The sequence below is a fragment of the Ornithorhynchus anatinus genome, chromosome 2 (genome assembly GCF_004115215.2).
Source record: "Ornithorhynchus anatinus isolate Pmale09 chromosome 2, mOrnAna1.pri.v4, whole genome shotgun sequence".
Taxonomy (NCBI): Eukaryota; Metazoa; Chordata; class Mammalia; order Monotremata; family Ornithorhynchidae; genus Ornithorhynchus; species Ornithorhynchus anatinus.
In genome coordinates this window covers 152,047,332-152,066,567 of record NC_041729.1, presented here as the reverse complement: position 1 = coordinate 152,066,567, position 19,236 = coordinate 152,047,332, and the positions used below count along the sequence as shown (strand labels likewise).

Genomic DNA, 19,236 nt, shown 5'->3' with positions numbered 1-19,236 from the left:
TTAAATGAAGAACATTTGTTAAGTACCTACTGTGTGCAGAGTCCTGAACATAGCATTTGGGAAAGTACAGTAGGGTCAATAGATAATGGCATGATCCCTATCCTCAAGGAGTTTACAGTGTAGCAAGGCGAGAGACACTAAAATAATTTACAGATAGGAGGAAGAAGAAAACGAGGGATATGTACCCAAGTTAGTGCTTATGTACACAAATGCTCAGCGGAAAGGCCACAGGCCGGGGAGTCAGGAGATCTGGGTTCTAATCCCCGATACATCACTTGCCAACTCTCTGACCTTGGGCAAGTCACTTAAATCCTCTGTGCCTCCATGTCGTAATCTTTAAAGTGGGGTTTTTAAATACCCACTCTCACTTCCTGTTAGACTGTAAGCCCCATGGGGCAGGGACTGTATCTGTCCTGATCATCTGTATCTACCTCAGTGCCTAGTATAGTGCTTGGCACATAATGAGTACTTAACAAATATCACAATCATCATCTTTACTATCATTATGATCATTCTTAAGTCCTACAAAAAGTTGTGAGTGCACCAGTGATTTGATAGTGCAGAAATAGCAATTTTGGAGATTCAACCTAAGGAGTATAAATAATGGAATTGCCAATTGTTTTCCATTTAGAAAGTCTATTGGATATATAAACAAAGTTTTAAATTTCAAACATTGGCAGCTGGAGAATGCATTGATAAGCTTAATAGTATAACTTCTGTCAATCTTGTAAGGCTGATAGTAACATGTATTACTGAATACTTTGTGTCTCAGAAATGTTACACTGCGGTTTACTTTTGTTACGGCAGATAGCCGTCACTTCATTTCAAAAATCCTAATATTTAGCTATGATAAAGTCAGTGCATGTTAAACTCATTTAGGGCAGGAATTGTGTCTACTATGCTCTATTGTACTTTCTCCTAAGTGCTCACTCCGGTGCTCTGCCTACAGTAAATTCTCAATACCGTCGATGGATAGGTTGAAGAAATTGTGTGAAGTCTGTCAATTTATTAAAGTTACATTTACCTAGTAATTATACCCAGCTGTACTAGGAGCTGTTTGAAAATACAATCCTATCTTTACTACATGACCAATAGGATGCAAAGTCTCTGGCTGTTTTGAAGCCAGTGAAGCGAGATCAGGTAATTTAGCGCTCAATAAATACGATTGAATGAATGAATGAATAATTTGCATATTCCCTTTACTTCCCCTCTTCACACTTATGCAGCTACAGCAGCCCATGGTAAAGCCATTACAATCCATCAAAATGCAGATCTTTTAGGAAATTCATAATGTTCAGGTCATTTTATATTTGATTGTTTTCCCAAGGTTATTTTAATGGCTAGGGAAGGCCCGTTTGAATTATTTGAATAATTATCTTACACTGGATTCAAAGTGGATTAAGCTACCAGAACAGACCATAGTGCTGTTGGAGACTTACAGTAATCAATACCGAGATTGAGAACAATCACAATTCAATGACTCAATGATATCTAACCTCAAGAACAGTTAAGTCATCCATTACCAGCTTGAATTTCTTATCTTGACTATTATCAAGTTTTTAGTATAGTACTAAGTATCCTTTGAGGAAACTAGGATGTAGTATAATACTCTGTACTGTGCAAATGCTCAATAAATACTTGAAGAAAATGTTGTGCCTACCAAAACTCTGCAATTAATGGATTAGGTACCATCATAACAACACACCATTAGAAATTTAGAATTTTTTTTTTACTTGGAGTCATATAAAATGATTGTTGGGGGAAAAAACCCAAATTACTGAGTTCTTGCACTATTTTTCTCTTTGCTTTAGCAGTGTAGAATAACCATGGTGTAAATATGAAAAAAAAAGATTTGGAAATTTCCAGATAATTTTAGTGGTAGAGATAAATGCTTAGTTCCTTGTTAGAACATTTGTTAAGCGCTGGGGTAAATTGAAGTTAAAGCAGGCAAAGTCCCTTTAGCATATGAGGTTCACAGTCTAAGTAGCAGGGAGAACAGGTATTCGATCCTCATTTTACAGATGAAGAAACGGAGGCACAGAAAAGTTAAATGACTTGCCCAAGGTTATAGTGTTGCTACTTTCCTCCCTGGAGCTCAGGCAAGGTCCAGATCCACCGTAGGAACCCTGGATTCTCTGGGGTCTACTGGGGACAACTTGATTTTAGAAGTGAACCCCAAACTTTGGATCAGTCTAAATGAGGTTGGAAAGACTGAGACATTTCCAAACCCAGAGTGGCGCCCTGGGATCTGAACCAAACCGATTCTTTATTAATGCAGAATAGGTTTGGTCCCAAAATATGATATTGGAGTAGGGCATACTCTGTGAATTCAGCACATACCAGATTGAGAGGGAAAAAAAATACATCCTTTTCGCTCTCGGTTCTTTTTTTTTTAATGTGTAAGTAACAGTAGAGACGTAGTTCCGTGCACAGATTTTCAGTGTAAATTATACCAGGGTTTGAAAGATAATTGGTCTCAATGGTTTTTCTGAGGTGCTAACGCATAGATATTTTTTAATTGGGTAGATTCCTAATTTTCCTAAAAAACTAAACTTGCAGAGAAACCTTGATGACTTCCTCTTTGGTGCTAATCATCTCTGATCTTTGTAAAGTAATAGCTCAACCTACTACTTTGTACAAACATGTGAGACACTTGATTTTAAATTTGTAACTCCAAAACAAAATTTAACCAAGTCGGCAATATTTCACATTACAAAATATGCAAACTTCTAAGCCCATAGGCACATACGTTAGCCTGACGGGGTCAATCTGAGTTTTGTCATGTATGTAATAAATATACTGCTTAGTGAAAATATTTTCAAGTTCCTTAAATTTAAAATTGATGTATTTTAAATATAATTTGAACATACAGTTTTAAAATGCACCAGTAAATTCTGTCATTTTTAACCTTCCCTTTAGTATTTTAAGATTCATAGAGCTATATCTAGATATGTAAAATACCCTGGAATGCTATCTGTATCAGTGAGTGAGTATTGTTTAAAAAATACCCTTGGTGTCCATTAAATGTACACATCATCACAGGTACACAAGAGAAGGCATCTTGTAACTAGATATTTTTCCAAAAGATTTTAGTAATACTTGTCAAAAAATTATCAGATTACAAAGTTTTGAGAAAAAAGTAGCAGATTTCTTTAGTGTTTCAGTATGTTTCCTTGAATTATAAATTCCAGAAGAACTTGGTCTTTGAACAGTGGATGAAATGTAAAAAAAAAAAATCAAAAGGAAGTTTTAAAATATAATGAATTTTTACATCACTTAAAAAAAGGCTTTATTTGCATTCCTGTAAATTTCAAGATCAGAGCATATGCCATTAAGTGCCTGCAGTTTCATTCTATAAGAAGACTGTTTATACTTAAACTTTTAAAAGAAAAGGGATTAGGGAATCAGAAGTCGTGATTTTCAAACCAAGTACAGCTTTGTATCATTTTCTGGGCTTCTGTGTATTTGGCTGAACATCAGAATGAACCATAGGAATTTTGTTACTAAACCAACATGTTTATACTGCTGCAGAGACAAAACCTTTCAATAGGGCATCAGAAACATCTCCATTTTGGAATATCGTTTATTTTGTGCAATTACTTTTAAACAAAAATGACAGATAATGTATTAAAAACAGAATTAATATCCCAACAATATGTTATAAATGTGTACTTTTTCTGCTGCATTCTAAAATTGTGTATTATAACCCTGTCTTCTTTCTTGCATGGTTTTTAAAAAAGAGTTAATCATTTTAAATTTGTGTCTGTTAATTTAATTCAGCTATTGTGCTGTGATTATTCAGTGTGAAATTGTATTTAACCCTTGTTATGGACATGTTTTGTTGTTTCGTGCTGTGTATAATAGGCGCATTTTTAATCCATTGTCATAATACACAAAGAACTGTGGAATTAACCATCCAATGCAGAAATGTGTATAATCACTGCATGAACTTTGTATTGCAATGAATTTCATTCCAGGATTTCAGTGGCACATTTTTTCAGGGGAAACTGTTCAATTCTTTTGCTTTACTATTAAAATAATTATTATAGATGCTGTCCTGGATTTTATATTTTACTTGAATAATACCTGCAAAAAATAGCAAATGCAGGAAACTGGGCCAAATTGTAATTTCATATTTTAAAACTATAAGATATCTTAGGCTTTCTCGTAAATATTGAAAATATAGTTAAGCAGGAGAAAAAATGTATTAAATTAAGAAGATTGTGGAATGGCATGGAGCTGTTTAAAAGGTGAGTAAAATTCTGCTTTTTCTTAACTTATATTTAGTGATTTTTCAAGAAAACACAGTAATAAATCAACACCTTTTCATTCTTGTTTTGGGTTTAGACCTTTGAGTTTTAAAATGAAACCTGTAAAGTCTGAAGGAAATTCAAATAAGCATTGAAGTAATATCTCACATTCCATTGGTTTTTTTATGTTTGTGATGAATATTCCTAAATGAATGAAATCACCCTTTTTATAGTATTTGTTAAGCCATGTGCCAGGAACTGTACTAAGCACAGGGGTAGAAACAAGGTAATCAGGTTGAATACAGTCCCTGTCCCACTTGAGGCTCACAGTCCTAATCCCCATTTTACAGAAGAGGAAACTGAGGCACAGAGAGGTTAAGTGGCTTGCCTAAGATCACACACAGCAAACAAGTGATGGAGTCAGGATCATAACCGACTCCTAGGCCTCTGCTCTAAATCCTAAAGAGGACAAATTTGTTCTCTTCTGTGCATCCTCTCCACGGAAGCCTTGCTCTGGGAGATCATTCATGGGGTGAAGGAAACTAAGATGAGGCAGATATTTAGCCTCTTGGTTTCTTTCAAGTAAAAAATGAAGCGTTGAGTCATGGAGATGGGAAGCTATTTGGTGCTGGATGTCTGTCAGAAAACCAAAGGATTCCAAGTCTTGTTTTTATTGGCTGCCGCAGACTGTGTCAGTAATTAGACTGTAACAAACTGCCATTTCTACGCTTAGTAAGTGAAATACGTTTGCAAGATCTCCTGAAAATAGGGCATTTCCCATGTGGGCATATTGGAAAATATGAGTTTTATATATCACCCTTCATGTCTGAAGGTGAAAACCTTTCATCAGTTTTGTTATTTTTTTTTCTTTTGAGTCTGGCTGGGAGGGATTTGGCACTAAAATATGTAAAGAGTTCCAAATTATTTCCGTTTCAAAAAGCCTTCTTTGACAAATCTCTCATCACCTCATCCTATTTTTCCTCCCTACTGCATCATCTGTGCATTTCAGTCCATATGCCCACCCCGAAGCACTTATGTCCACGTCATAATATTTGGTTGCTTCACCTACCTGTCCTTGATTTTAGTGTCTGTCTCCTCCACTGAATTGTAAATTCCTTGAGAGCGGGGATCGTACTTTCCTGAGGGTTTTCATTCATTCATTCATTAAATCGTATTTATTGAGCACTTTCTGTGTGCAAAGCACTGTACTAAGCGCTTGTGAGAGTACAACGATAAACAGACACATTCCTTGCCCACCACAGGCTTACAGTCTAGAGGGTTTAGTACAGTGTCTGTGTGCAGTAAGCACATAATAAATGTAATTGCTTGCTGGATTGATTCGAAGAGAAATGGTTAACTAAAGGCATTTCCCCACGGAAGTAGGGCCAGGGTGAGCCTCAGGTATTTGGCCACTGAAGTGGAAAAAAAAAAAAGATTGACTCCCTCCACTCCACTCTTAGAATGACTATCCTGAGCCCTGTGAACATTATGTGCATCTCAACTGGAGATGCAGAGCAACGAAATGACAACATTTAGAAATCCATTCAGGCCCCTGAACCTCAACCATTTTTCTAGGTATTCTTGACCACCTCCTGGCTCTATAATAAAAATAATAATTGGGGTAGTCGTTAAGTTCTTACTATATGCCAAGCAGTGTATTAAGTGCTGGGGTGGAGTCAAGATAATCAGATCTCACCTGAGGCTCACAGTTTTAGTAGGAGGGAGAACAGGTTTAACAATAATAAAAAATAAATACTTGTTAATTCATTCAGTCGTATTTCTTTGAGCACTTAATGTGTGCAGAGCAGTGTACTAAGCACTTGGAAAGTACAATTCAGCAATAAAGAGAGAGAATCTGTGCCCACAGTGAGCTTACAGTGTGGAAAAGGGAAGACAGACATTTAAACAAGTAAACAGGCATCGATATAAATAAATAGAATTATAGATATATACATATATACATAAGTGTTGTGAGGCAGGGAGAGGAAGGGACGGGCAAAGGGACCGAGTCGAGGTGACCTGGAAGAGAGGGGGAGCTGAGGAAAAGGGGGGCTTAGTCTGGGAAGGCCTCTTGGAGGAGGTGAGCTTTCAGTAGGGCTTTGAAGCGAGGAAGAGTGATTGGAAGATTTGAGGAAGGAAGGCGTTCCAGGCCAGAGGTAGGACGAAGGCCAGGGGTCGAAGGTGGGACAGGCGAGAACGAGGCACAGTGAGCAAGATAGCACGAGCGGAGTGTGTGGGCTGGGATAGAGAAGGAGAGAAGGGAGGTGAGGTGAGAAGGGGCAAGGTGATGGAGAGCTCTGAAGCCAATAGTGAGGACTTTTTGTTTGATTCAGAGGTTGATAGGCAACCACTGAAGATTTTCGAGGAGGGGGGTGACATGCCCTGGTCGTTTCTATAGAAAGATAATTCGGGCAGCAGAGTGAAGTATGGAGTGAAGTGGGGTGAGGCAGGAGGTTGGGAGATCAGAAAGGAGGTTGATGCAGTAAGCCAGTCGGGATAGGATGGGTGATTGTTCTAACGTCGTAGTGGTTTGGATGGAGAGGGCAGGGTGGATCTTGGTAATGTTGTGAAGGTGTGACTGGAAGGATTCGGTGATGGATTGGATGTGTGGGGTGAATGAGAGAGCGGAGTCAGGGATGAACCGAGGTTGCGGGCTTATGAGACGGGAAGGATGGTTGTGCCATCCACAGTGATGGGAAAGTTAGGGAGAGGACAGGGTTTGGGAGGGAAGATAGGTAGCTCTTGGACATGTTGAGTGTGATGTGGCGGGAGGACATCCAACTAGAGATGTCCTGAAGGCAGGAGGAGATACGAGCCTGGAGGGAGGGAGAGAGAACAGGGGAGGAGATAGATCTGGGTGTCATCGACATAGAGATAACAGTTGAAGCCATGGGAGCGAATGAGTTCTCCAGGGGAATGAGTGTAGATGGAGAATAGGAGGGGACCAAGAACTGAACCTTGAGGTATCCTTACAGTTAGGAGATGGGAGGCGAAGGAGACTGAGAATGATCGGCCAGAGAGATAGGAGGAGAACCAGGAGAGGACGGAGTCAGTGAAGCCAAGGTTGTTAAGTGCTTACTATGTACCGAGCCCTTTTCTAAGCACTGGGGTAGATACAACTTAAGTTGTATCAAATCAAATCCTCAATCACGTCCTGTCTCACACTGGGCTCACACTTTTAATCCCCATTTTACAGATGTGGTATCTGAGGCCCAGAGACATGAAGTGACTTAATGATAATAATAATGATGGTATTTGCTTACTATGCACCAAGCACTCTTCCAAGAGCTGGGGTAGATACAAGGTAATGAGGTTGTCCCACATGGGGCTCATACTCTTAATCCCCATTTTACAGATGAGATAATTGAGGCACAGAGAAGTTAAGTGACTTGCCCAAAGTGGCGGAGCTGGGATCAGAACCCACAACCTCCTACTCCCAAGCCTGTGCTCTTTCCACTAAGCCACGCTGCTCACAGCAGACATGTGGCAGGGCCGATATTAGAACCTAGAACCTTCTGACTCTCAGGCCCATGCTCTATTCACTAAGCCACCCTGCTTCTGAACCTCCATTTTGCAGATGAGGGAACTGAGGTACAGAGAAGTTAAGTAAACTGCCCAAGGTCACAGAGCAGGCAAGTGGCAGAGCTGTGATTAGAACCCAGGTCTTCTGACTTCTAGGCCCACGCTATATCCACTAAACCAGTTTGTTCTCCTTCCAGTTTCCTGTTTGCACAGATCCCACCTACAACTTAGGCATAAAGGGGCTGGGAGCTTTCAAACTCTCAGTGCTATTCAAGAAAAAATGGATTTGGGGGAATTGAATCATACAGTTTGCCATCAATATTCATCAAATCGCCCCCACCCCCAGACTGTAAACTCTGTTATATTGTCCTCTCTCAAGCACTTAGTACAATCCTCTGCACGGAGGAAGTGTTCAGTAAATACAATCGATTGATCAAATTAACCAGATAACTGTTCAACACTTCACTCTGCCTTTTCAATGCCAGAAAGTCACTATTTTCTGTATTAATGAATGATAGTATTAGCCTCACGAAGCCAAGGACCTTGTTGAATTCCCACCTGTGTGTTTTCTCGTGGTGCTAAGTGGAGTGCTTGGCACACAGTAAATTTTTAATAAACAATCTATTACTATTACCATTAATGGTATTTATTAAGCACCCACTGGGTGCAATGGATCTTACTAAGTATGGAAAGTACAACAAAAAGAAGTGACGTATACCCTGCACGCAAGGAGCTTGGACTGTAACAGGGTAGGTGGGACTAAAAGCACTTACCAATAGAGTAATTGGAATCAACAGTGGAGTGTAAAATTGAACTAAGTGTATGTACACAACGTACCCAGGAGAGGAAAAAGAAAGTGCAGAAGATTGCTGGTGGGTTTGTGCTCTTTGGAATGCTGGAAAATCAAATGGCAAAGTCCTGTTGGAGGAAGTTGGATTTTAGGACATATATGAATGTGAGCAGAGCCAGTGGTCTGTCAGATTTGGGAAGGAGATTTCAGGCTGGGAGAAGATACCGTGAGCAAGGGAATGGAGGTAGTAAAGATGAGAGTTGAGACGTGGCACAGCCTAGTGGATAAAGCGTGGGCCTGGAAGTCGGAAGGACCTGGGTTCTAGTCCCGGCTCCACAATTTGTCTGCTCTGTGATCTTGGGCAAGTCACTTAACCTCTCTGTGCCTCAGTTACTTCATCTGAAAAATGGGGATTAAGACCGTGACCCCCCCCCATGTGGAACATGAACCGTGTCCAGACTGATTACTTTATATCTACCCCAGCACTTAGAACAGTGCCTGGCACATAGTAAGCACTTATTGTTGTTATTAAATGTCTTCGAGTCATTTCCGATTCATAGCGACTCCATGGATATACTTCCTTCGGAGCGTCCTGTCCTCTGCCATAATCTGCAACCTTTCTAATGGTTCTTCCGTTATCATTGTTATAATAATAATTACGGTATTTGTTAAGCACTTACTATGTGCAAAGCACTGTTCTAAGCACTGAGGTTGGATACAGGGTAATCAGATTGTCCCACGAAGGTCTCACGTTTTTTAATCCCGATTTTTACAGATGAGGTAACAGAGGCACACAGAAGTTAAGTGACTTGCCCAAGGTCACAAAGCGGGCAAGTGGCAGAGTCGGAATTAGAACCCACGACCTCTGACTCCCAAGCCTGTGCTCTGTCTACTAAGCAACGCTGCTTCTCTAACCATGGTCTCTATCCATCTAGCTGCCGGTCTGCCTCTTCCAAGTTTTCCCTGGACTTTTCCTAGTATTAGTGTCTTCTCCAGAGAATTAGTCCTTCTGATAATGTGTCCAAGTAAGCGCTTAACAAATACCATAAAAAATGCATGGGAGAGTCAGATGTAGTTTAGAAGGATAACATGAGGGAACAAAGAGAGTGAGCAGAAGAATTACAGGTAAAGAGGGCAGATATGTAGATTGGAGAGTTTGGAATGTGCCAGTTATATTGTTTTGTTGCACTCTCCCCAGTGCTTAGTACAATGCTCTGCACTCAGTAAGCGCACAATAAATATGATTGATTGATTGGAGAGTTTTGAAGCTAATTGTGATGAGTTTTTGCTTGATGTGGAGAGAAATGTTAAACCAATGAAGGTTATTGAGGAGAGATGTGTGTTAGGAGACTATTTTTTTAATGGTATTTGCTAAGTGATTACTATGTGCCAGACACTGTACTGAGCACTGGGGTAAATACCTGATAATCAGGTTGTACACAGTCCAGGTCCCACATGGGGCTGTCAGTATTAAGCCCTGTGTTACAGATGAGGTGACTGAGGCAAAGACAGGTGGCAAGGCTGGGGTTCAAATCCAGATCCCTCTGACTCCCAGGCCTGTGCTCTATCCACTAGGGCTTGCTGCTTTTCAAGCTGCATAATAAATACTTTGATTTCCCCAGAGTGAAGCTAGCCTTGGATCAAACCCAGTCTAGCCACAAGTCACCCAGCTAGTGTGAGGACCCTCAGTGACAAACTAGGTTTTGCAGTCCCTGTGGGACAAGTATTATGTTCAACCATATTCATTCAATCGTATTTATTGAGTGCTTAAAATGATAATAATAATAATAATAATGGTATTTGTTAAGCTCTTACTGTGTGCCAAGCACTGTTCTAAGTGCTCGGATAGATACTAGGAAATCAGGTTGTCCCACATGGGGCTCACAGTCTTAATTCCCATTTCACAGATGAGGTAACAGGCCCACAGAAGTTAAGCGGTTTGCCCAAGTTCACACAGCAGGCAAGCGGCAGAGCCGGGATTAGAACCCAGGTCCTCTGGCTCCCAAGCCCGTGCTCTTTCCACTAAGCCACATTGCTTTTCCTCAAGCTGTTTATTATGTGCAGAGCACTGTACTAAACCACATTATCTTGTATCAAACCCAGCACCATCAATCAATCAATGATATTTATTGAGTGCTTACTATGTGAAGTGTATTGTACTAAGGTCTTGGAAAAGTTCAATATGACAGAATTGGCAGAGGCAGTCCCTGCCCTAATTGAGTTTATAGTTTAGAGAGGGAGAGTAAGCAGCATAGCTTAGCGGATAGAGCACGGGCCTGGACGTCAGAAGTTCACGAGTTATAATTCCAGCTCCACCTCTTGTCTGCTGTGTGACCTTGGGGAAGTTAGTTCATGTCTCTGGGCCTCAGTTACCTCATCTGCAAAATGGGGATCGAGACTGTGAGCCCCACCTGGGGTGGATACAACCCCAGAGTTTAGTACAGTACACATATTAAGTGCTTAACAAATATCATAATTATTATTATCCACAACAACTGACTCCCAGTTTTCAGCTGGAATACAGCATTCTCTGAGACTCTTTTACCAGGTCCTTATAAAAGCTCAGGGATAAACACAGGTCTCAGTCCCATTCGGGAACACTCTCCAGAATGAACCTTCCCACTTCCCACCGGGAAACACTGAACAGACTGACAGGTAGTGGACCTAGGATTAGAACCCAGGTCCTCTGACTCTCAGGCCCATGGTCTTTCCACTAGGTTACTTAAGTAGATGCTGCACAATCAATCGGTCAGTCAGTGATTCATATTTATTGAGTACTTTTTCATTCCTTTTTATTCATCCATTCAATCATTTTTCATTGAGCACTTACTATGTGGTATTATGGCATTTATTAAGCGCTTACTACGTGCCAAGCACTGTTCTAAGCACTGGGTGGAAAGCACTGTACTAAGTGCTTGGCAGAGTACAATATAACAATAAACAGACACATTCCCTGCCCACAGCAAGCTTATAACCTAAAGGGGGAGACAGACATGAATATAAATAGACTGTGGGTATGAACAGAAGTGATTTTGGTCTAAAGGAGTGGTGAATGTAGGGTGCAAATCCAAGTGTGAAGGTATTTGTTAAGCGCTTACTATGTGCCCAGCACTGTTCTAAGCGCTGGGGTAGTCACAGGGGAAATCAGGCTGTCCCACTTTGGGGCTCACAGTCTTCATCCCCATTTTACAGATGAGGTAACTGAGGCACCGAGAAGTGAAGTGACTTGCCCAAAGTCACACAGCTGACAAGTGGCCGATCCGGGATTCTAACCCGTGACCTCTGACTCCAAAGCCCGGGCTCTTTCCACTGAGCCATGCTGCTTCTCGAAGTGTGTGAAGGTGACACAGAAGGGAGTGGGAGAAGGGGAAATGAGGGCTTGGTCAGGGAAGGCCTCTTGGAGGAGATGGACTTTTAATAAGGCTTTGAAGGTGGGGAGAATGATCGTCTGTTGGGTATGAAGGGGAAGGGTGTCTATGCCAGAAACAGGATGTGGTCGAGAGGTCAGCAATGAGATAAATGAGATTGAGGTAAAGTAGGGAGGTTAGAGGAATGGAATGTGCTAGCTGGGTTATAGTCAGAAATCAGAGAGGTGAGGTAGGAGAGGAGTAGGTGATCAAGTGCTTTAAAGCCTATGGCAAGATGTTTCCGTTTGATGCAGTGGACAGCTGGAGGGTCTTGAGCAGTGGGGAAACATAGGTCTGAACATTTTTGAAGAATGACTGAGTGCTATTCACCAACCTATGCACTGAACCTTGATCTCCTCTATTTCCCCACTGATCTCTTGCCCACATCCTACCTCTGGCCTAGAATGCCCTCCCTCTTCATATCTGACAGATAATTACTCTCTCTGCCTTCGGAGCCTTATCGAAGGCACATCTCCTCCAAGAGGCCTTCCTGGACTAAGCCCGCATTTCCTCTTTTCCCACTCCCTTCTGCATTGCTCTGATTTGCTCCCTTTATCCGCCCCTCCTTCAGCCCCAAATTCATTCAATTCACTCAGTAGTATTTATTGAGCAGTTACTGTGCAGGGCAGTGTATTAAGCGCTTGGGGAGTACAATGTAATAATAAACAGACACATTCCCTGCCCACAATGAGCTTACAGTCTACCCATGAATTATTTATATTAATGTCTATATTCATTCATTCATTCAATCGTATTTATTGAGCGATTACTGTGTGCAGAGCTCTTTTCAGCAGAAAAGAGAGACAATCCCAGCCCACAACGGGCTTACAGTCTAGAAGGGGGGAGCCAAACATCAAAACAAGTAAATGGGCATCAAAATCATCAGTATAAATAAATAGAACTATCTATACACATCAAAGCAAGTAAATGGGCATTAATATAGATTTATAGATATGTACATATGTACACAAGTGTTGTGGGGCGTGGAGGGAGTAGAACAACGGAAGCAACTTGGGGTGATGAGGAGGGGAGAGGGACCCGCGGAAAGGGGCGGGGGGGGCTTAGTCTGGGAAGGCCTCTTGGAGGAGGTGAGCCTTCAGTAGGGTTTTTGAAGCAGGGGAGTGTGATTGGCGGATTTGCGGGGGGAGGGTGTTCCAAGGCCGGAAGTAAGATGTGGGCCAGGGGTTGACTGCAGCAGTGAGAAGTTTAGCACCAGCAGAGCGGAGTGTGGAGGCTGGGATGTAGGAGGAGAGAAGGGAGGTGAGGTAGGAGGAGACAAGGGGGTGGGGAGTTTTGAAGCCAATAGTGAGGAGTTTTTACTTGGCAAGGCCCTTGATAACTTGCTATCTCCCCCTCTAGACTGTGAGCTCATTGTGGGCAGGGAATGTGTCTACTAACTCTATTGTACTCCCCCAAGACCTTAGTACAGTGCTCTGCACACAGTATTCAGTAAATGATTGATTGATGGAGTACAGATTGGAATGGGGAGAGGCTGGAGGCAGGGAGACACAGCAAAGAGGCTAATAATAGAGTCTTGATTTGATATGACCTGAGCTTGGACCAGGCTAAAAGCTGCTAGCATGGTGAAGAAGGAAAGGATCCAAAAAATATTGTGTTGGAAGAAATGCTAGGATTTGGTAAAAAAAAATTAATGTAGAGTTGAGAGGCAGCTGGGCGTCGAGGATTACACACCGAGCTCGTGAGCTTCTGGGAGGTATTTGAAAGTTATGGGGATGAGTTTAGGAATATATCATCAAATGCTATCGAATCCTTTATGATTCATATCAACTTTATGGATTTATCCATAGAGTTTTCTTGGTATAAAATACGGAAGGCAAATACCTTTGCCTTCTTTCACGGAGTAAAAACTTTAGTCTCTGCCGTTTTCTTTGATCCACATTTTGATCACTTGATCAGCCGCCTTTGACTCTTTCCTATGCCGCTCCTGCCCAGCACAGGTGAATCGATTTTGTCTGACGCTTCGGCTTTGACCTTTCCATTATGGGTAACCCTGACAAAAGACTATCTCTCAATGGCATAGCTCTCCGCTTCACTGGTGTACGCAAACTCTCCTGCTGAGATAAGGTGTCTGATTCATAGGAGAGTATTAGGAAATATAAGTCGATTCATTTTAGACATGTTGAACCTGATGTTCTGGGGTGGATTTTCTTATGGTATTTGCTAAATGCTTACTATGTGTCAAACACTGTTTTAAGTGCTGGGGCACATACAAATTAATTAGGTCAGACACAGTTCCTGTACTCATGGACCTCACAGTCTAAATAGGATGAGAATGGTTTAAACCCATTTTACAGTTGTGGAAACTGAGGCTCAGAGAAGTTTAAGTGACTGCCCAAGGTCAACCCAGTGAGCAATTGGCAGAGCCAGCGTTAGAACCCAGGACCTCTGACTCCCAGGCTCTTGCTCTTTCCACTAGCAAACAACTGCTTGTCAGGATAGCCAATGTGCAAGTGTTACTGGAAGCTGGTGGATTTCATTTCCTCCTTGCAAATAGGGGTAATCGCATTGTGATTCCTGTATGGGATAGGAGGACTGTGCCCAACCTGACAATTATCTATTTACTCCAATGTTAGTGCATAGTAAGTGCTTAATAAATTCCTTTGTTATTGAATGAGAGATTGCAGGGAAGAACAGTGGTTAAGGCTACAGAAGTAGGTTTGGGAGTCAACCAAATAAAGGTGGTAAGTAAGGCCATGTAAGTGATCTCACTGTGGGCAAAGAATGTGTCTGTTTTTGTACTGTACTCTCCCAAGCACTTAGCAGAGTGTTTTGCATACAGTAAGTGCTCAATAAATACAACTGAATGAACGAATGAATAAATGAGTGCCTGATGGTATGTTATAATTTAACTTTAGTGAATCATACCTTAAAAACTATTATTTCTAGTGTCGTTTTTAAGCACTTTAGGAGGTAGTTTACATTCATTTTAAAAATTGAAAAACAAGAAGAGAATTTTAATTATTTCATTAAAGAGGCACCTTAAGACAGTTTTTTAAATCTATTAAACTCCATTAAACTCTCCAAGTACTTACTACAGTGCCTTGCACAGAGTAAATCAATTGATCAGTGGTATTTAATGAGCGCTGTGTGCAGAGCAATATACTAAGCGCTTGGGAGAGCACAGTATAATAGAGTAGGTAGATGAGTTCCCTTCCCCAAATGGTAACACTCAAATACTATTGATTGATTGAAATAAGGATCCTTGAAGTAAATTGAACAACTGTTTGAAAATATAAGTGAAACTGAGTAAATTTCAGATGATTTTCATAGGTTTAAGCATTAGTCTCATTTTCCAAGCCACTGAAAAAGAACATGGATTAGTGTTTTAGGGACTTGCTATTTATTGTTTTTTTATTTTATGTTAAAGTTCAACACGATGAAACTTGGAAACAGTATACTGAGGTTGACCCACAGTAGGCCATTGTAATATTCCATCACAGCCTAATCTGTACTTCTGATTAGTCCAAGAGCAGAGCATCTTTACCGTGGCACAGGCATTCATTAATTTTTAAAAATCTGTTTTAATATTCCCAGCTATTTTCTGGAAGATGGAACATTTTTTATGACTTTTCATTTTAAAACACACTTTCGTAAGTTTGACAAATTCCCTGAAACATGACAATGATATGTGTGCTTTTATTTCAAACTTCAGTTCTAAATATCTAGTTAAAAACTTTGAAACAATCCATCTTTCATTATTTCTTTCTGATTGACTCTGCATTTTTTCTGCTACACTTTTGTAACCATTTCAGAATCCTTACTAAGCTTCAATCCTCCTTAGTAAAAATCATTGTCTGCACAAAACATTTAAGTATTAAATGATAGATCTCGCTAAATTCCTGGAATTCATTTTTGCAGACCCTGCCTAAGTTACTATGCATCTAAATAGCTTTATCTTTGCCAGGTAGTTTTTCCCGGGGCAAAAATTAATCTCAACTCCTTTCCAGGCCAAAATGCAGACTCGTGTTATTCCAGATGAAGAATCCTGTGAATCCAAGCATGTTTTTATTGAGGTTTCAAACAATCAGTGGTATTTTTTGAGTATATGTTAAAGAGTGCTATACTAAGTGCTTGAGAGAGAGATTAGTACACTGATTGATGCTCTCAAGGACCATGTGGTGAAGTAGATTCTTGTCAGTCCTATATCAGACCTCCTGCAATTTGTGCTCAAAAAGTATTTAAAACAAATAGTCCTCCCTGCAAATATTTTTTAAATTGGACACATTTAATTTCATCCTTTTAGAACATTTTTTTCTCTCCCCTAGTGATATTTGAAGAAAAAGAAATATATTTATATGTATATATATATGTATATATATATAACACGATAGTGCTGGGATAGATAAAAGATGACGAGGTTGGACACAGTCCCTGTCCCACATGGGGCTCACATTCTTAACCCCCATTTTACAGTCGAGATGACCTGAGGCCTCAGAGAAATGAAGTGACTTGCTCAAGGTCACACAGCAGACATGGCAGATCCGAAAATAGAACCCAGGTCCCTTCTGACCGCCCAGGCCCATCATCTATCCACTAGGCCACACTGGAGTTCTGTTTTGTACATTTTAGTTTGAGGTATCATCAGGATATTAAAGTAGAGCTACCCTGAAGGCAAGGAAAAAAATGCATGATATCAGAGAAGGAGAGATCAGGGCTGGAGAGGTAGATTTAGGAATAATCCATGTAGAGATAGTAGTTTGAAGCCATGGGAGAAAATGAGTTCTCATAGGGGAGTGGTGTAGATGGACAATAGGAAAGGATCCAGAACTGAAGGAGTATAAAGAATATTTAAATAAGTATAGTGGGGCTGGGGTTATAAGTGCTCCAGTGTTGCTAGTGGGTAGAGATGGGCCTTGGAGTCAGAAGGACCTGGGTTCTATTGCCCAGATCTGCTGTGTCTACTGTGTGACCTTGAGCAAGTCACTTGAATTTCTCTGAGCCTCAGTCATCTAACTGTAAAAATGGGGGTTAAGACTGTGAGCCCCATGGGGGACAGGGACTATGTCCAACCTCATTTATCTCATGGCCAAGTGCAATGTCTGTCTTTACCAATAATAACTATGGGGACTGCAAAAAATCATTTATTGTACTAAAATCCTCCACTTAAGAAACTGCATATTTCTCTTACTTCACCAACAATGAAACAGAGAGCACTGGATCTGGGTGTCAGAGGACCTGGGTCTTAATCCCGCCTCTGCCGCTTGACTGCCGTGTGACCTTGGAAGAGTCCCAAAACTCCTCTGTGCTTCAGTTTTCTCATCTGTTGAATAGTGATTCATCACCTCTTCTCCCTTCTGTTCCAGTGCTCAGTACAATGCTTGGCACATAGTGCTTAGTAAATACCACGGCAAGTAGCACATCTTAGGGGCACAATTAAACAAAGCCTCACACAATGCTACATTTCAGCTGAAAACTGTGAGTAAACTGTTGAGCGTAGATTAGCGTGACACAGTGCTATGAAGAAAATAAGAAGAAACTAAGCTCTCTGATGGTTTAAATTCTGGGTTACTTTTAACATTTTCTGAATTTCAGATAAATTTCCTCATTTAATTGGAGAAGCAGCGTGGCTTAGTGGAAAGAACACGGGTTTGAGAGTCAGAAGTTGTAGGTTCTTATCCCGGCCCCACCACTTATCAGCTGTGTGACTTTGGGCAAGTCATTTAACTTCTCTGTGTCTCACTTATATCATCTGTAAAATGGGGATTAAGACTGTGAGCCCCATGTGGGGCAACCTCATTACCTTGTATCTACCCCAGTGCTTAGAACAGTGCTTGGCACATAGTAAGTGCCCAAAAAATACCATCACTATCATTATTTAATTATTACTTAATCTATTTGAACTGTTCTGATCGGTCCATCATGGATCTAAGCCACTAGGCAAACTCAAAAGGGTTATTTTTATGTGTGTGTATATTTTGCAAGGCAAACTTCCTTTGGGCTCCTCTATCATATGTGCTACTCCCTCACTTCCTTCCGAATCTTCGCCATCCATTTTGAAGTTGTGGTTTGTTGCCTTTTAAGAGATTCCCAAATACCGGTGATTTGGATGAGTCTCTGATTTCTGCCCACAAGTTATAGAAATAAATCCCATCAATTCCCTGCTTCCTCTTATGTTATTATTATGGGCAGGAAATGTGTCACTTATATTGTTATATTGAGGTCTCCCAAGTGCTTCAAACAGTGCTCTGCACACAGTAACTGCTCAGTAAATATGACTGACTTACTGACATTTGTGCATTTAAAAATCAATTGTATTGACTGTGAGTCCATTGTTGGGCAGGGATTGTCTCTATCTGTTGCCCAAACTGTACATTCCAAGCGCTTAGTTCAGTGGTCTGCACACAGTAAGCGCTCAATAAATATGATTGAATGAATTAATGAATGAGCTCACAGTCTGGGGGGAGACAGACATTAATATAAATAAATAATTAAATTACAGATACATACATATGTGCTAAGGGGAAGGGAGGGAGGATGAATGAAGGAGCAAATATGAGTGGCACAGAAGGGAAGGGGAGAAAGGAGAGGTGGGCTCAGGCAGGGAAGGCTTCCTGGAGGAGATATCCCTTCAACAAGGCTTCGAAGCACGGGAGAGCAATTATCTGTCTGATATGAGGAGGGAGGGCATTCCAGGCCAGAGGTAGGATGTGGACAAGAGGTCGGAGGCGAGATAAATGAAATCGAGGTACAGCGAGAAGGTTAGCGCCAGAGGAACAAAGTGTGTGTGCTGGGTTGTAGTAGGAAGGAAGTGAGGGGAGATAGGAGGGGGCAAGGTGGTTAGGTGCTTTAAAGCCAATGGTGAGGAGTTTTCGCTTGATTCGGAGGTGGGTGGGCAATACTGGAGCTTCTTGAGTGGGGAAACATGGTCTGAACATTTACATCTTACAGTCTAGAGGGTAGACAGACAATAATATAAATAAATAAAATTACAGATATGTACTTAAGTGCTATGGGGCTGCGAGGGGGATGACTAAAGGGAGCAAGTCAAGGCAACAGAGAAGGGAATTGGAGAAGATGAAAGGAGGGCTTAGTCAGGGAAGGCCTCTTAGAGGAGATGTGCCTTCAATAAGGCTTTGAAAGTGAGGAGACAAATTGTCTGTCAGGTATGAAGAGGGAAGACAACCTAGGTCAGAGGGAGGATTCTCCCTCTCTCTCTAGTTGGTAAGCTCCTTGTGAGCAGGGAATGTGTCTACCAACTGGAATGTTGCATTCTCCCAAGTGCTTAGTAAAGTCCTTAGCACACAAT

The 19,236-nt window shown here is 41.1% G+C and overlaps 1 protein-coding gene across 1 annotated transcript in view; it reads left to right on the top strand.

The window, feature by feature from the left end:
• Positions 1-19,236, top strand: part of ADAMTS20 (ADAM metallopeptidase with thrombospondin type 1 motif 20) — a 198,095-nt gene that overhangs the window by 150,262 nt on the left and 28,597 nt on the right. The gene's annotated exons all lie outside the window — the stretch shown is intronic.